The 19,386-nt window shown below is 34.3% G+C and overlaps 1 long non-coding RNA gene and 1 other non-coding gene across 2 annotated transcripts; one reads left to right on the forward strand and one right to left on the reverse strand.

Moving 5' to 3' along the window:
- Positions 1–433: 433 nt before the first annotated feature.
- LOC141687761 (small nucleolar RNA R71) lies at positions 434–540 on the forward strand. The gene has a single exon (XR_012561245.1). It is a non-coding gene; the product is annotated as a small nucleolar RNA R71 (small nucleolar RNA).
- Positions 541–8,639: 8,099 nt separating this feature from the next.
- LOC141686629 (uncharacterized) lies at positions 8,640–10,303 on the reverse strand. The gene is made up of 4 exons (XR_012560757.1): positions 10,029–10,303; positions 9,896–9,939; positions 8,950–9,070; positions 8,640–8,868 (listed from the first exon to the last, which is right to left on the reverse strand). It is a non-coding gene; the product is annotated as an uncharacterized LOC141686629 (long non-coding RNA).
- Positions 10,304–19,386: the final 9,083 nt, after the last annotated feature.

Consider the following 19,386-nt stretch of genomic DNA (forward strand, 5'->3'; position numbering starts at 1 on the left):
ATTTGGATGATTTCTGTTGTGAGGATGATAGGTCGCTGGCACAGGCTGCTGTTGTCGCTGATAATTATTCACATACTGAACAGATTCGTTGACAAGAGAACACTGATCCGTAGCATGAGAACCTGCACAAAGCTCACAAACCATAGCTATTTGATTAACTCCATACGTAGCCAAAGAGTCAACCTTCATTGATAGCGCTTGGAGCTGGGCTGCAATAGCGGTGGCTGCATCAACTTCCAGAATACCTGCTACCTTGCCTGACGTCATCCTCTGATTTGGGTTTTGATGCTCATTTGCAGCCATCGTCTCGATAAGATTATACGCCTCAGTATAGCTTTTAGCCCATAAGGCGCCTCCAGCTGCTGCATCGAGCATGGGCCGAGATTGGGCCCCCAAACCATTATAAAAACCAGTGATTACCATCCAATCTGGCATTCCATGATGTGGACATTTTCTCAACATTTCCTTGTAGCGTTCCCAAGCCTCGCACATAGATTCTGTAGGTTGCTGCGCAAATTGAGTAAGAGCACTCCTCATAGCAGCAGTCTTTGCCATTGGATAAAACTTCACCAGAAACTTTTGCGCAAGATCTTGCCACGTAGTGATTGACCCAGCTGGTTCAGAATGTAACCAGTCTTTAGCTTTATCCCTCAGTGAGAATGGGAAAAGCCTCAACTTGATAGCCTCATCAGTCACGCCATTATACTTAAAAGTGCTGCAGATCTCGACAAAATTCCTTATATGCATGTTGGGGTCTTCAGTTGCCGCTCCTCCAAAAGAAACAGAATTCTGCACCATCTGAATAGTGCCCGGCTTGATCTCAAAGGTGTTAGCTTGAATAGCCGGATGAAGGATGCTTGACTGAATGTCATCAATTTTAGGACGAGAAAAATCCATAAGAGCTGGATCAGCTTGAACAATACGATCTCCCATGTTTACTGGTTCTTTCTGCTCAGTTCCTGAATCCGAATCCTCAAAATCTAACTTCTCCGGTGTATCAAGAACTTCGTCTTTCTCCTCAGCTGTATCTAAGGTCCTCTTGCGAGCACGAGAACGAGTTTGCATAAACGTTTGCTAAAGTACCTGAAACACAACCGAAAAGAGTAATTAACTACTACGTCCTAATCACTGAGTCCTAATGACCAATGATGGTAAGTACATAAACTAAACAAATACGCCGAGTCCCCGGCAGCGGCGCCAAAAACTTGTTAGGGCGAAATCACGCACTAATATTCACGCAAGTATACGCGTTCGCAAGTAATATAGAATACTTTCTAGTTCATTCCCTCAGAGACTCAGACTAATTTATTGTCTAATTTAACTCACTCACCAATGTATGACTACTTCTCAATGTTAAGATAATAACACTTAAAATTGTTGATTAAATATTAACTATAATTAACTACTTAATTAACCACTTAACTAATACTTCAATTTATCAATAAATAAAACACTCATGAGATCACAACTTCATTATTACTTCCTTCTATAGCCATTGTTATTACCTTTAGCATGTGACAGTGATGATATTAATCGAATAACACGAAACTGATAAAAGCCAACTTTCATTGTACTAATACCATTCTACCAAACATCCACAATTAAGATAGAAGTTGAATAGTCATCAATTATGTTGAGTTCCTATATGTCTACAGAAATTGACAACAAAACGATTTAAACACAAGTTATCCCTTTTTGATTACATAGGGCAAATAAAACTGTTAGAGTTACCCACTAATCATGCACAACGTACATAAACCTATGCTAGCATGGCAAGTTCTAAATTTCAAGATCCACCGTCGCTTCACAAGAGATTAACACCCTATCTTATATGTTCGCGACGTACATAAGACGAATACGCACAACCAATACTAGATATCATGCAATCATCACATACTAAAGTATTAAACAATTAACTAAAGAATTCCATAATAAATCCGTTGCAACCCCATGATCACGATTAGCCCATAATAGAACTTATCGCCATCATGGGTTCATATGAAATCATGATAAACAAACACAAGAAAATAACAACTAAACTGATTATATTAAAACAGAGTACGTCACAAGAGTAAATAAGTCAAAGCAAGAAAACTAGCATCCAACGTTACAACGAAATAAGAATCACAAGAATATATGCTTCCTCTTCGTTACTGTGTGCTAAATCGGTCTTCTTCCTTATCTCCTTCGCTTCTTGCAAAACACAATCTAAAACATAATCTCCTCTTAATACTCTGTGAAAAACGTCTCAAATCTACTTATATAATAGTCCCATAAAACTCAGATTATATAGAAGTTGGAAGCCAAACAGAAGTAGAAGTCTAAAATAATATATCTTTTTCCCCCGACCCTGCGCGGCTGCTCAGCATTTCTGCGCGGGCGCGCAAGGCTGCTGCGCGGCCGCTCAGCATTGCTGCGCGGGCGCGCAGGACCCTTCTGGAAAAATTCCATGTTTGCTCCGTTTCTTCGCCGTAATCTGTCCGTTCTTTTCCTCTCGCAATGGTGAACACATGCCAAGGCTTATTCTTGATGATTCCTCCTCCGAAATGCAACTAATACCCTGAAATGCATAAACACTAGAAAAACGCATCAAATACACAAAATACTTGATTTCAAGACACCAATTTAAGCCATTTGAAGACGTTCTAAGTGGTATAAAATGCCACTTATCAGCGGGCTCGTTGCTCACGACTGTTTTTCTCATACTCTCTTCGACCTTGATATACTTCCCTGCCCTACCTTGGAGCTGCAACATGCTTTCAGGGGGCGTTTGTCCAATGACATCGTGAAAAACTCATCCCTAGTTCCCTGTTGCAGTGCTATCATGGCTACCTTATCATCAAGGTCCGGGACTTTTAAAGCCTCCTTTGTGAAACGATTCAGGTAGTCTCTCAAGAATTCCTTTGTTCCCTGCACAATACTCATTAAGGATGCTGAACTTTTCTCATGCACTCTCCCACTGATGAACTGTTTAATAAAAGAATGACTCAACTCCCTGAAGGACCCAATAGAGTTTGGGGGCAAACGACTATACCACCTTTGAGCCATACCCGACAGGGTTTGAGGAAATGCCCGACACTTAATAGCATCATTCACGGGCTGCAACAGCAGTGCATTAGATAATGTCCTAACATGATTAGCGGGAACTCCCGTGCCATCATAAGCTTTGATAGTTGGCATCTTGAACTTCCTTGAGATATGGGCATTCATTATTTCTTCAGTGAAGGGCGGAGTAGGATCATCAGGATCTCCAAGGGGAAGAAGATTGCTTGGATCAGCCCTTGGGACAACAACCTTTCTCTTTATTGGACCATCCAGGTCTATGATAGGAGGATGATTTCTCCCCCTAGGAGGTAATGGGGGTCTGGTGGTCTGGTGCGCCTCCGAGTCGCGCCTCAGCCTTTGAATCTCAGCCTCGTGAGCCCTGATCCTTTCCTGCACTTCTTGGGGATTCGTCCGTTGGGTGCTTCTAGGACGTTGGTTACATCAGCCATCGGCTCTTTGCCAGCACGTCTCCTTGTTGGGGTACTTCATCATCCGAAGATTCAGAGTCTCTCTCAGTGTAAGGACCAGAAAATTCCTGATCCTCAGGGATAGGAGCCAATTCTCGTATGTAGGGGGCGATCGCCCTCGTGCTTCACTCCGTCCAACATGTCCACTTCCTCCAAACTCGGGGTAAAGGGGCATCCCATAAGGGGGGTTAGTAGTCACAACAGTTGAATACTCGTATCTAATAGGTCGAGAATTCACAGGTGCATGTAGTTGTTGAACTTGGGGATTCGTACCTTGAATAGCCGAGGGAATCGTCCCTTGTGGCTGAGGTTCAGTTACCCCTATCTGGGCTTCTCCTTGGGTGACTGCATAAGTTGAATGAGGAGGTACCTCCACGGTTGACGAAATCCCTTGGGTTGTCCCCGATGGTGTTCCTTCCTCAAGAGCTCTAATTGTTCTCCGTGTTCTCGCCATGATTGTTGTTGTGTTTTCCCACAGACGGCGCCAAATGTTATGAATTAAAAACTAAGGTATATAACTGCTGTATTTATGACTAAGGAACGTGAGCTTCGAGGCTCGATTTGACTGCTCTTGTGTTTCGTGACTCAATATGCCTTAACAAGATGCCTACGTACCTTGCTGATTGCCAAAGATCAAGTCAAAAAACGTAGTTCTGATTTGTGGGGTGAGACCCCTTATATAGATGTTGGTGGTCCTTGAATTGGACTTGGTATAGGAGACTTGGTAGCCAAGTCTCAGAATTAGAATGGACTTTGGAGTCCTAAATAGTAGGAAACTGATTCCTTATCCTTCTAGGTCCCTTAGAGGCTAATCTGCAAGGATTTATGTCCTTATTGTGACTCTTCTCAATAGCTGATTTTTCCCTTATGAATTAATTACGAAATTAATTACTATTCAGGGTTTTTGGGCCTTCTGTGTTCCATCAGGTCTGATCTGGTCCATCAGGCTTGATCAGTGTGTTAACCTTTTTGGTCTGAATGTCATACATCTTCTTATTGGGCCTAGTAGCCCAAATCATGTATAATTAATGTAATATTTAATTTACACAATCAGGATTTATTTTTCCCTATCAGCAACCCTGACCGTGGGCTCAAAAATATTATATTACCTTTTATTATAAATTTATATTATTTATTGAATATTGGATGTAATTTCTTGACCGCGTCATATACATTGTTAATAAATAAGTTCCATTGGATAAAAAGTTATATCTTAACCCAATTGGTCATTATCATACAAAAGATTGTATAAAAGGTTTGTATCCTCTATTTATTCAATTTCAACCTTTTCCAATCAAGTAACAACAAATATTCAACCAATATTCATTTGGTTACTTCGCCAATGGCTAATTCATTTATTTATTAGATTTCTTTAATAACTTCAAAATTATTTTTCAAATAATATTCAATTGATCACTATTTTAAATTTATTCTATTTTTATATTCATTCACCATATTAACGTTACTATTTTAAATATGTCTTAGCGTAGCGGGAACATTGACTAGTTTAAATATAAGGATGATGATCCTTGATTATGGAGTTTTAATATCGGGACACTTTTATCACATAGTTAACAAAAGTAGTCACCAATATCAGACATAAAAATTGTAAGGTAAAAAAAAACAAGTCGCTTATGAAATACTCCATCCGTCCCTCCCATTTGTTTATACTTTATTTTTTGGGATTTCCCTTCAAATTGTTTACATTTCAAAAATTTCCAAAAATAGTAAAATTTTTATAATATAAAAAGTAATTATATCCACTATTTCTCTCAACTATACCCGCTTTATATATATAATATTAATGAGCCCCACTACTTTACTCACTTTTTTAATTTTTTTCCAGTACTTTGTCATTATTCAAATAATCTCGGTGCCCAAAAAAATGGGAGGGACGGAGGGAGTATCCTTTAGCGAAAAACCAGTAGCTCGACCCTAAGATAAAATAGATCAAGTCCGTTTTACAGATTCCGATATGACTAGGAAAAGATACACCACTTGTAAAGTAAGTTATCAACCTAAAATAAGTTCATTCCAGACATGAATTATAGCCAACTCTGATGCATGAATTTGAGATATACTTGGGCTATGGTTTGACGTACAAAATGTCGTTGCATATAATAGTACTATTACTGCATCTGGATGAGCGAAAAAACTATCGTATGAAAGTAACTACAGTAATGAAATGAACCGAGGACCGCATGTAATTTGGAGGTACTAGAATTATAATAAAAATTTATATAGATGTAGATATAATAGTAGGTTAGGTGACACATTCACGTTTATTAGAGATATTACAAATTTATAGTCCGGCATTTGCGAATCTGTAACTTATAAAGAGCAGCCAATACCACACCATAGCTACATTAAGATGCTTCATTATTTTAAAAGCACAAAATTGAATACATAGAGAAATAATATGCAAATAGGAACTTCTCAGCCGAGTCTCAGCCGAGGTCCATCATACAATAATACCATCACATTCAAGTTCACATGAACATTGATTTGTGCTGCCAACATCAATAAAGGCTGTCATAACGAAACTATATACAATTAAGATGTATTATGTTAATTAACTAATTATTTTCCCAATTCGATGAAATTGAAATGCAAATAAAGTCACCAATGCACAATGCACAATGCAAATTAATATGTATACCGTAGACCGCAACATCCACACACAATGCATATTTTGGTACTTAAGACAATTCGATATTCCCAAAAGTCAAAAGTCTAATTATTTGTTAAGGGTTTTATGTTGCCAAAAAGTTAGCTAAATGAATATTATAATAATCGTATGCTAAATTAAGTTTCACATTCAAGGTGAGCATCAATTATGAAAGTGTTAAGAAATTTGCAAATAAGTATAAAAATTATTCTAAGTGAACAACATGTGGTTATTTTTAATAAAACATCAAACACATGAACCATAGTTGTACTTAAAAGAGTTTTCACATTTTTTTATAGTAGTATAAGTGAATCAGGATAAATATTGATTACTTACGGGAGTTTTAAGTAATGTTACAATTATTAATATTTCACAATTAGTTCGTAGTTAAAATCTTAATTAAATATCATTAACTTATGTATGTCAAAATATTATAATCCAACTAATACATATTAGTGGTGACTTTATTTGCATTTCTTTTCATCGAATTAGGAAAATAATTAGTTAATTAATATAATATATCTTCATTGTATATGGTTTCGTTGTAAGGACAATCATTATTAATGTTGGGAGCACAAATCAATGTTCAGGTAAACTTGAATGTGATGGTATTATTGAGTTTTAAGTAATGTCACAATTACCAATATTTCATAATTAGTTTGTAAATGGTATTATTGAGTTTTAAGTAATGTCACAATTACCAATATTTCATAATTAGTTTGTAATTAAAATCTTAATTAAATATAATTAACTTATATATGTCAAAATATTAGAATCCAACTAATCATGCTACAATCATGATTTTAATTTCAATAAATTATAGAGATATAAGATTTCTAAATTAACTAGAATGAAACTCTCATAATGAATTTATAACAATTTAGTTACAATCAATATCCTAGATATCAATTGTTAACATATTTAGTAATAGTTAATCATGCTGCTTATTTATTTAAAGTTAATTTGAATTATGGAGTAAATAAAATTATTGAATTGTTTCAATTTCCATAATTCAAACTAATTAGCATAAACAATAAATAAGTAAATATAAAAATACTAAATATCCATTAGTTATATATTAGCACTTAAAGATCTATAATTATCCTTGAATAATTACCAATAGAATATATGAATTATACGCATGTCAATTACTTTCTAGATAAATAATATTTTAGAAATACTTCTTAAGCATATAAAATATTAAAAATTTTATACACATACCTTAGAAAATACTTCAACTTCCAGTATTAGTGATTTTAGAAATAAGCATTGATTACTTAGAAAATTAATTTTAAATAATATCAATTATACTAAAAGTGTCACAATTATTCGCACATGATACAAATAACTATGTTGTATATTATTTTAATGTAATTTAAATTATGAGACTGATATGGCATAGATTAGTCTACCATCATAATTTAAATCAATTAAAGTAATATTCAAACTTAACACTAAAAGAATTAATTACCACAAATGTATATGGCATTATAATCATGATAATTGAGATAGTGGTGCTAAGTACAAGGTGCTGGATAAGTGATAAATGCAGAAGGCCTTTAAATATTGAAGATTTAATAAATGTGAACTTATTTTAAAGAATTTCTTGCAAATGGGATTTCCAAATAATATGAAATAAGTAGTATCCCAATTTTTTAAACCAGTCTTGAAAAATTAATTTTATCAAGTGATTTAGTAAACATTTCTGCAAGTAACACTTTGACTGAAAGACATGCTCTCGAAAAAAATGATACCCGGTGTCAAGGTGCATTATCATAGAGTGTTCCACAGAGTTGTTGGAGTTGAATTTATTTCTTATCGTAACAAGTAATCAATCTTCTTCGACGGAGTTGATAGCTTCTCGAGGTGCTTCTCATGTCACACAAGTTGACAGTTTCCAGAGATGCTTCTCATGTCTTTCTTAAAGCCTGTGTAATCTATATCTGTATAGCCAAACATTTAAAGTACAATAACTTTAGGGTACTATATTCCAAGATTTGGTAGTCCCTTAAGACATCTGAAAATCTTTTTAATAGCCATAAGATAGAATTCTGTAGGATCCACTTCGAACCTTGCACATTGGCATTTTGAGAACATTACATGTTGTCTATTTGCATGTGAGTAAAAGAGTGAGCTGATCATACTGTTAGTGTTTGTGCCCTAGAGACAACACTATGATGTTTTAGTTGAAGACATTTGGATTATTAATATTTATGTTCTATAAATTATTCGTTTTATAGTTTATAATTTATTAATTCTTAATTTACTGTGATATGGCATGATGTTGTGTTGACATGGCATGATGATGTGGCATATGGGTCCCACTTTTTGGTAGTATCATTTTTATTCATAGGGTAACAATTTAGGAGCTGCTATAATATTTGTATATAAGCTAGTGAAACATTTATACAACCACTTGTATCACTTTATAAAATCTAATATAATAATTAACCAGAAAAAAATAAAAATGTACTGTTGGAATATATATAATCCCAAAATACCAAATCATTAACGCAACAATACAATTTATACAAACCAACAAAACTGATTACCAATCACAAAAGAACTAAGCTAAACTACTTAAACAAAATGGAAGGCAGCCATGCACTCATCACGATTCCTCAGGGAGCATACCATCTATGTTAGTTTGCTGGTATCATCATCATCATCTTGCTGCTTAACATTAACCTGCATTTTACATCAAAATAATAACTATAAACACTCAGATGAACTAATTTAATATGCGAGAAGAATGTGGTATCTCTTTACCTTTAGCATGGAAGTATCCATAGTAACTTTCACAAGCCATGCACTTATCACGATTGCTCAGGGAGCATACCATATGTGCTAGTTTGGTGGTGTCATTATCAACTTGCTGCTTAACCTTTTTCTGCATTTTACATCAAAGTTTGATAAAATGAACCATTTCTAACTACTCAGAGTTTTCAACATAGAAATAAGTACAAACAACAAGTTGCATATGAAGCAACTATTAAGTTAATATATGTATTAGCAAAAAGTATCGAAAATAAATAATTAGCAAATTAATAAAGTAAAGCAAACATTAGCAAGAGCAGATAGTATATGAGGCATTAGTACAAAGATGAAACATGATTACCGGATAACTGCAAAACAGGGTATGAATAAGAGGTTCTGTGAAAAGCACGAACACTGATTAAACTTCTTGATATAGTAGTATAATATATATTTGTAGATCCTGAGAAAGGTACGTTAAATCATCCCCCCAGAGTAGCCATTGATATCAGAATGAATTACTAGTCGACGGAAAAAGTATGCTTGTGTTCTGATTCAGACTACAAATTTTAACCTAAAACTTAGTGAAACATACTACAAATATTTTGTTATTGCTCAAAGAGTTCCCTGCAAGTCTGCAACTGAACCCAACTTTGTCTTTTTATTCGAACAATTGAAACAGATGTAAAACCTGAGCTGCAAAGTGAACGGTCACAGTAGCAGCTGACAAATTTCAGGTGTAAAACATCTACTTACATGCTTTCTGAACGGTCAATATAATATATACTTGTTAAATTACGATCATTAACAAAATTAGTAAACAAAAAACTAAAAGGTAGCACCCAAATAGAGACCATGAGTAATGTGCATGCAGTGTAAACTAACAGTAACACCGGGACGAATGTCTTCAGTAGAAGCAGCTTGCTCTTTCTGGAAATCAATTCCAGTGTAGACAAATAACCTTAAATCAAGCTTGAAAATTTAAAGCCCTAATTTGAAGAACACCTGAAATTAAAAAAGAGAAAGAGATTAGATGAGGTTTAACAGAATATAAACATAAACAAAATAAAGAACCGAAACCACAAAGTCTTCACCCCTCAAATCGATTGATCCCTAATTTGACCTGTAAATCAATTGAACCCTAACTAGAAATTTAAATCGTAATTACGTACTAGAGAGTAAAAGTGGTTTGAGGGAGAGTTAGAGTGGTAGAAAGACTGATTAGTGGGAGAGATTAACATATGAAAAAGAGAGTAGAGAGAGTGAAAATGATGAAACTAGAAGTCTCTTGAGTTTGTGTACTGAGTAAGATAAAGTGGATTGAGAGATCTTGTATCAAAATTTTAAACCGTCTGAAAATTTGGGCGGCATTAACCCTAAAAGTTGCCCGCTCCAACCCAAAATTTACCATACGTCTGAGTCAAATACACCAATTATTGTAATATATCTTAAAGTAATTATTTTAGAAAAAATATAGTTAACTATATGTACTTTATTATCATACAAATTTGTATATTTACATTTTTAACATCTTTATTTTTAAAACTTTTATATCATTGCTCATATTAATACGAGAGGAATTTGGATTATTTTTTTATTACTTTTAAAATTACTATTTTATATTTTTTAATTTATGTTATTATTTCATTTAATTTTATTATGTATAAAATTCTTATTTTATCATGTATCTTGTGTATTTAAGTAGTAAATTACCTTAGATTCTTGAAAAATAAATTAATATTAAAATTTTATCTCAAAAATTATATTTTTGTTTTAATACTCTAAGGTAACACTTTGAAAAGAATATTGCAAACTGTCACACTTTCTACTTAATGTAACATTACATTTTTGGCTAAGGTAACATAAAATACACAATGTTAAATTAGCTCATAAGTATCATATCTAATTTAACATATTTGGTAACATTCTTTAGGGGATGGATTGCGATAGGCCATATATGGTGTAGTGTGAGATTATGAGAATAGTATCAATATTCCTGAAGGTCCCTAGTCGGTTATTATTATAGGGGACAGTAATAATGCATTAAGACTAGTATATTTGTTGACTGATGATCACATCTCATTGATCATAGGTATGGTGATACTAAAGTCAAAACATAGGCACATATATTAGATAAATGGTGTTGGATTGACACGTTATGAGATATTACATGTTTATAGTGTCATAAGTTATTCTAACTATGGTAATGATGTAATGGTCCTTAGACCTGAAGTCATATATTTCTATACGAGAATTAATATACTTTGATTACATTAAAAGTTATCCTTGATCGGATAATGATAAAAGTAGAAATTGGGTATATTATAAATCGTATGAGAAATATGAATGATCAAAATGAGATTTAACCCTCCTATTTTAGTACTGATATTATTGGCCTCTTGTGTGAGCTAGACTATGAAATGCATGTCCACGCTCGAATGTTGATTTGATATGATAGTCTACTCATTGATCAAAGAAACTTGGATTAAACTATGATGAGGATGACACATTACATGTCTCTAGTTTAATCTATAATATTTGGTTAAAGGAATTATATTGCATTGTATAATATCAAGAAAGGTTTAATTGAATCACCAATTTAATTATTATGACTAGATGCCACTCATTATAAATTATTGCCCACGTAATAATAACCTACATGGTCACACACAAAGAACGCTTGAAGGAAAAATAGTTTAATTCATGAATTTAAATTTAATATGTAATTTATTTTATTTATGATATTAATTAAGTATGACTTAATTAATTACTTAAATAAAATAGAAAAATTACTTAAACTAATTCTGAAATAAGTCATTAATTAATTAAGTGTGACTTAAATAAATAATAAATTGGGATTTCAGATTAGTATTAATTATAATTAGATTATAATTAAAAAACTCATTCTCCTCTCTATATAAACTCTTTGAGGCATGATTTATATAAAAATGATACATGGTTTTACAAAACCCTATCCGTTCAAGGAGAATGAGGAAGAAAGGTAGAGATGAAGTTTTCGGGTTCTAGTACACATCAATCCTTCAAGAAAAAACGTTCTTGTGGATACCGTAGAGCGTAGATCGCGAGAGCGGGATACATGATGATTCTACAAGGTTTGAACTCCATTAATTCTCCATTAATGAACTCTTAAGACTTCTTTAAGGTAAAGATGCTTACTACGAATTACATATCTATTTTCGCATGGATCCTGCATAGGGTTTCGATTTTATTCTGGTTTTAATTTTATTTTACATCGTTTTCGTTGCTTTTATGTGCTCGAAACCCTTAAATGGCATCAGAGCTACTTGCGAAAGTGTTTAATTCGTTTATCTGTTTAACCGTTTTTGATATACAAGCATGTACGTGATTTGCCATGCTTTGATGTTGATATAATATGTTTAGATATGTATGGTTTGAATATACGATATTCATGTGAGTTGTATAATCATATGATGATTATATAATCTATATGTATACTAATATATACATGATTTATATTTGTTCTTGTTATGAGAATCATATTAGATACAGATTCTGAATCAGATGTCGCAAATTCTCTGAAATCTGGGTCTGGTGTCCGATTTTTGCAAGCGAATACCCTATTCGATAGGGAATCAAGCGTCTGAACAAAACTAATGGATTTGAAGATCAAGGAAGGGTAATCCCACATGGAGGCCATCCAAGGAAGCAATACAAGAAAGAAGACATGTAATAGTTAGCCTGTATTTATTTTCCACCTTAGATTGACCTAAATCTTTTTCATTAGCTTGATGAAGATCACATAGGATGAAGCCATAACCAAGCACGTTTAATTTATCGCACTTTACATGTGACGGCCTAGACCCCGGGGTCATGAGTTGACGTCACGAATAACAATAATATCAAACATAATACAACCCAACTCATTATTAACACATAAACACGACCCCCTTCTTCCCTAAAATATTTTCTAAGTTTAAGTATGAATTAGGTTAGATAACTATTATAACCAACTTCTTTAACAAGCCTGACCCAACTAACTTAATATAGCAACTCAACAGACCACTTCCGATCTGACAAAACTACATCAGAGGAGCTTGATACGGGAGGAACTGGAACTCTGGCCAGATTACAACGGAAAGGTCTCCTAGGCATCTGCAATATATATATATATATATATATATATATATATATATATAATTTTGCAAGGATGAACAATCAATTGCTCAGCAGTACAATATATGAATAACGAGTAAAACGGTTTATGAAAAATAGTTATAGGAACAGAAATCATAAATCATTTATGAAAACTGTAAAATTGGTATAAACTGGATATCAACAACTATCATGCTCTGTAAAACATAACATCAGCCGTGTGTTATGTGTGAATACCAGAGTCCAATTTTAGCATGCTATTTTCCTTTCCAAATCCACAGTTCCATTACAGAAACCACAAAACCATCTGTTCCGTTTACAGGAACTATAAAACCAAAAATAGATATATATTGAACGAATCATAGGGACAGATGATCAATCTATCCCACCACAAACCTGGTCCGGAACTCAGAGACTAGCTAGGTCTCTGTCATGCTAGACTAGGAGGTTCAAATAGGGCGCACAACCAACTTAGCCACTTACGCAAACCTGTTGGGCCGTTACGGGCCTCTTACGCAACCACCCAATATCTGATCCGTTTTATCCAGTTTTCAAAACCACTTTTATTTATCTCTTTTTAAAACAAGTCTATCATAACACATTTTCCAAAATCTTTCCAATTTTATTCACAATTTAGAGATAAGCATTTTCAGAAGTTACTTTTCCCCAAAACATAATTTTAAACAATTTTTTCAAATACAGGGGATACGTAACTTAAAATGTTCTGTTCCACTACGCAATTTAAATCAACAGTTATTCATATATTACTAAATCATAAAAGATTTGTTCAGGGGTACTTGCCTTGCAGAGCTTTACAACTATTACTGGTTGACTTTCCACCGACTTGGATGCTCGGGCTTTGTTATCTAAATATTCGATTATCCTGGATTCGACTTCAACACTCAGGTCCTTCGATTGGAACCTTGCTGAGCTTGTCGGCTGACCACTAGGCTATCTTTAGTCCGACGTCAACTCTCGGGTCTTCCGACTAGAACCTACATAATCGAAATACCCTATGTTAAACGACCATCTATGCTTGACATATCCTCGCTAACAACTTTACCCGAATGATATAAACTCACAACTCGTAATTATACGTATCACTATAATACACATAACAACTAGGGTTCATAAAATATTTATTAGAATTATATAAGTATATACGCTCGACGGGCATTCTTGATAATTATAGGTTACGTTCCCGAATTTTCAAAATTAATTTCTCAAAAATCGGGCAGTGTTTCCTCTATTTATCGGACTTCCCTTCAAAATATAATCGATGCAAGACAACCAATAACCACAATTTCACAATCCAAATTCGATATAATAAATAACTATTTTTGTTTCGAAAATATTTTTATAAACTAAATAATATTTTTATAAATGTATAATTCAAAATAAATCATCACGGTCCACAATCGACTCGTCGAGGCTCATTGTCGATGACGACGACAAAATTTATTGGTGCCCGATAATATTCGGGTTTCCAAATAAATTCTACCGATAATGGAATCTTTCTCGCACGAAATATATTTTAATTTCACGAATATTACTCGAAATATTCCTGCAAACATTAAAATTTTAAATCAGAATTAATCGAACAAGGCAACAGACAACAATCCAACACATGACACACACGCGCGCATACGCGCACAAACACTCAAAACACACACAACCATCTCGCCGGAAACCGAGAAGGGTGGCGACCGGAAAGCGGTAGCACAACAGCCTCACTGAACCACACATATACACACATAACCGTACGTGTGTGTGTATATATATATATATATCTGCAAAAGCCGAACTCAGTCGAAGCAAGCAACCAAAACAAATGGCCGGAACTCACCGGAAAATGCGGGGTGAAGCGAACAGAGAAACAAGGAAGAAAACGGGGAGAGAAAGGGAATGAAGGAGAAAGAGACGGAAGAGAACGAGAGATTCGAGAGAGAGTTAGATCGAGAGAACAAAGAGATTGAGAGATTAGAGGAATTGAGAGTATAAAGATAAAGAAAATGTAATAATATAATTAGAATTCATAATTTCTGGAATTTTACACGTATCCACCGAGGGCATCAACACTTGATATGTATCTGGGGGTTTTATGTATAATTTCCACGTGTCTCTTCTTGTCCTGGAGCACGATTTTTGTTCCGTTAAACACGATATAACGATATAATTTAAAAGATAAAAACAACTTTAAATAATTCTGAATAAATATTAAAATTTCACAAATATTCAAAAATTAATAAAATAATTTTTTTTTATAATTTTTAAAGTATTTTTAAATCGCAACTCAGACCCGCATTTTATGATTTAACAAACAATCGTGCGAGTGAATATAATTCGAAAAATTTCCAAAATAATTTTAAAATTCTCAAAATATTCCAAAGCTAATAAAATATGAGTTTCATGATTTTTGAAACCTTTGGGAATTTAATATCAATTTTACACTTTAATATAATTAGAAAATTATTTAGGAGTAAATAATTGGTGAAATATTGTTTTCCAAATTTTATAAATTCCCAAAAATGATTGTTGAAATTACAAAACCATAAAAATACTTTTAGAGACAAATCCAATATTTATGAAAATAATTCTTCAATAAAACCATTTTTAAAAGTCAAAATAAAATAATACTGCTCAATAATTAATTATACAAATAATCCTCGAACACCAATAAGTCACACACAGATAATAGTAAGGGCAACACACAGCTGACAGAACCAATACACATTTTTTATTTATTTAATTAGTAAATAATTACACTTTTAATAATACAGAAATACGAGTCGTTATATCCTTCCCTTTAAAAAATTATATCCTCAGAATTTTAACTAATTAAACAAGTGAGGATATTTGTCGAGCATATATGACTCTAACTCCCAAGTGGACTCTTACAGTCGAAGGTTTCTCCAAAGTACTTTAACTATAGAAATTGACTCATTCCTAAGGACTCGCTCTTTACGATCTAGGATGTGGATTGGCCGCTCGACGTAGGACAAATCTGGCTGAAACTCGATCGGCTCATACTTAATGACTTGGTTCAAATCAGGAATATTCCGCTTCAGTATAGATAGGTGGAACACGTTATGGATATGCTGCAGCTGCGACGGCAACGCCAACTCATAGGAAACTTTACCCACCTTTTTCAATACCTCGAATGGTCCGATATACCTAGGACTCATCTTGCCTTTCTTTCCAAATCTAACCAATCCTTTACAAGGTGATACTTTCAACAATATCAACGATCCTATTTCTATATCCATATCCTTTTGATGCAAGTCCGCGTTCTTTCTCTGTCTATCATGAGCTGCTTTTAATCTTTTCCGAATCAACACCACTGTGTCCTTGGTTTACTGAACTAACTCAGGACCTAACAACTTCTTTTCTCCCATTTCATCCCAATAAAGTGGGGACCTACACTTACGTCCATACAAGGCTTCGTAGGGTGGCATTCCTATACTGGCATGATAACTATTATTGTAGGAAAACTCAATCAACAACAGGTGATCATCCCAGTTTCCTTTAATATCCAAAGCACAAACCCCCAACATGTCTTCTATTATCTGTGTCGTCCTTTCATTTTGACCGTCTGTCTGGGGATGATAGACGGTGCTCATTTTCAACTTAGTGCTGTAACAATCCTGGAATTTCATCCAAATACAACTTCACTAACTTATCCAAAGAATACTTTTCATTGATAGGGAGGAAATGTGCAGACTTCGTCAATCTATCAATAATCACCCAATTAGCATCACGATTTGATTTATTCCTTTGTAATCCTACTACAAAATCTATTACAATTTCTTCCCATTTTTACTGTGGAATCTCTAAAGGTGGTAACAATCAACTTGGTATACATTTGCTGCTTTCCCAACCTACATAGGGAAATCTCCAGGTGTTCGGTCTGGTCTTCCTTAGTCCTTGAGTGGATGAGGATGTTATCAATAAATACAATTATAACTTATCCAAGTACTCCTTACATACTCTGTTCATTAAACCTATAAGGCGACTGATGTGTTTGTTAATCCAATGGCATCATTTGAAACTCGTAATGTCCATATTTGGTTCTGAATGCAGTCTTTAATATGTCTTCAAGCTTAATATTCAACTGATGATAGCTTGATCTTAAGTCAATATTCGAGAGACAACACACTCCTTTAAGCTGGACAGATAAATCATCAATCCTGGGTAGATGATACTTATTCTTGATGGTCAACTTATTTAACTCCTGATATCGATACATAATCTCATACTCCCATCCTTCTCTTTACAAATATTATTGGTGCATCCCACGGGGATACATCCGGTCCGATCACTCCCATATCCAATAATTCTTGCAGTTGCCTAACTAATTCCTTTGTTCGCATGATTAAAAGAACTTATTATCTTGCTTTCAAGAAATAGCTTGCATAATCGGTCTTAAGATTATCACTTACTTGGATGAGGTTGAAAGCTTTCTCCATTTCTTTTACCATGCTCCAGAAGCTACTGGATCAGGCTCACCCTTAAAATCAGGAGGTTTAACATTTTGGAAGGATTTAAAATTAACGGTATGGTTCACTCCTTGATTGTTGTTGCTGCTGGCGCAACAAATCTAGAATTTTGTTTATAGCTAGACCCTCGGCAAAAATACTACTATTTCCTTTAGACTGGGTAGTTTTCTTGGGTGGCATTTTCCTGAAATATAATAGTGGATTTATTCAAAAACATAACGAGAATGTATGATAGAAAATATCACTCTTTAAACGGTGCACCTGTATCAGGAAAATACTGCCCAATCAAAATACCCATGTCTTTATTATCATGGTCCATTTATAAAAGATATCCAGATTAACAACATTCACAACAATAACAACAATGACAGTAGTGGAATCAACAATAGTGCAGGAAAACTGGAATATAAAGATACTAAACATCATAGTATAACTTCTCAATACCACAGCTAAACTAATCCGATACACAACAAAATTGGGCTGGCTATATCCGCCACAAGCTACATAGGCAAACTAATAAGATGAGTCAAATTTAAGGAATTCTAGATCCTACTGGCACCCTAGTCCGAGTTTCAACCAACCATTCCTCCAAAGGCGATTTCCTATCACCTAAAAGTGACTTGCTAACCACTGAATTAACCTTTCTTAGGATGCAATCTTGAATCCTCTTTGCTATCTTCATTTCTGAAATAACAACCTGATATAGAGTCTTTATTCCTCTGGACAGTCAACTTTTATTTGCCTTCTATAACTAGGACTGTCTAACTACAGAGGTTACTGATTAATTCATTGTCATGGAATATCTAATGGAATTTCGAAATTAAGGAATTATTTATAAAGGAAGGAAAGGTGAAGAAGATATGAATATGACTGAGAGCAACCATACAAGTATATAAGATGGCCAGTCTTAGTACCATATAGTTTACAACACATAATTAGGTGGCATCCCACCTGACCTTTTATCACACAGACCAATGGTCAAATCATATGCATTGTTTTCCCCAATCAACCGATAGAATTACCAAAAAAGGAAATAATGTTTAAATAGAAAATTTATAGGTAGGAAGAGAATATGGATCATGATGAAATCAACACACCCTTGGGTTTGCTTACTTCAAGTTCTGACCTTTTTGCGGGATAACAAACAACTTATTAGGAGATAGACAATCATTCTGGGAAACAAAATGTGTCTTAAGAGATGCATGTAAAGGTTCAAGATATAAATAACAGTATTTATCCACATACACTACAAGACTTGGCTGTCATAGCAGCCGCCGACTACTACCATAACATACTATCTGAACTCACCGAGGCCGTACACTCGGTCCAGTAACATCACTAGACATGAAATACATGATAGTTAGGAATGACATTGGTGTCTCTTCAACCAAGACATCAAGAGTCCGGTCAAAATCTGAACTCTTATAATCAGGCTCGTTCTCTCAAGAGGGAAAACTAGAAATCCCTATCGGACGTAGCCAATAATACATATATACGAGGGAGACGCCTAAAAGTTAGGGCAGTTCCAGTAAAACCTCAATAGACGCTAGGGTTACGCCTTCAAAACCCTCGACTAGACTCTTAAACTCGCTCCTCTGATTGAGTTGCTGACTCACATCTTTATATATACTTTTCTACACTCTTGTGACTCTATTCCTAACCTAAATAAGGGACTTAAACCTATAGCTCTTATACCAACCTATGACGGCCTCAACCCCGGGGTCAGGAGTTGACGTCATGAACAACAATAACATCAAACATATTACAACTCGACTCATTATTAACACATAAACACGATCCCCTTCTTCCCCACAATCTTTTC

Source organism: Apium graveolens, chromosome 9 (assembly GCF_009905375.1).
Source record: "Apium graveolens cultivar Ventura chromosome 9, ASM990537v1, whole genome shotgun sequence".
In the NCBI taxonomy this organism is placed as follows: domain Eukaryota; kingdom Viridiplantae; phylum Streptophyta; class Magnoliopsida; order Apiales; family Apiaceae; genus Apium; species Apium graveolens.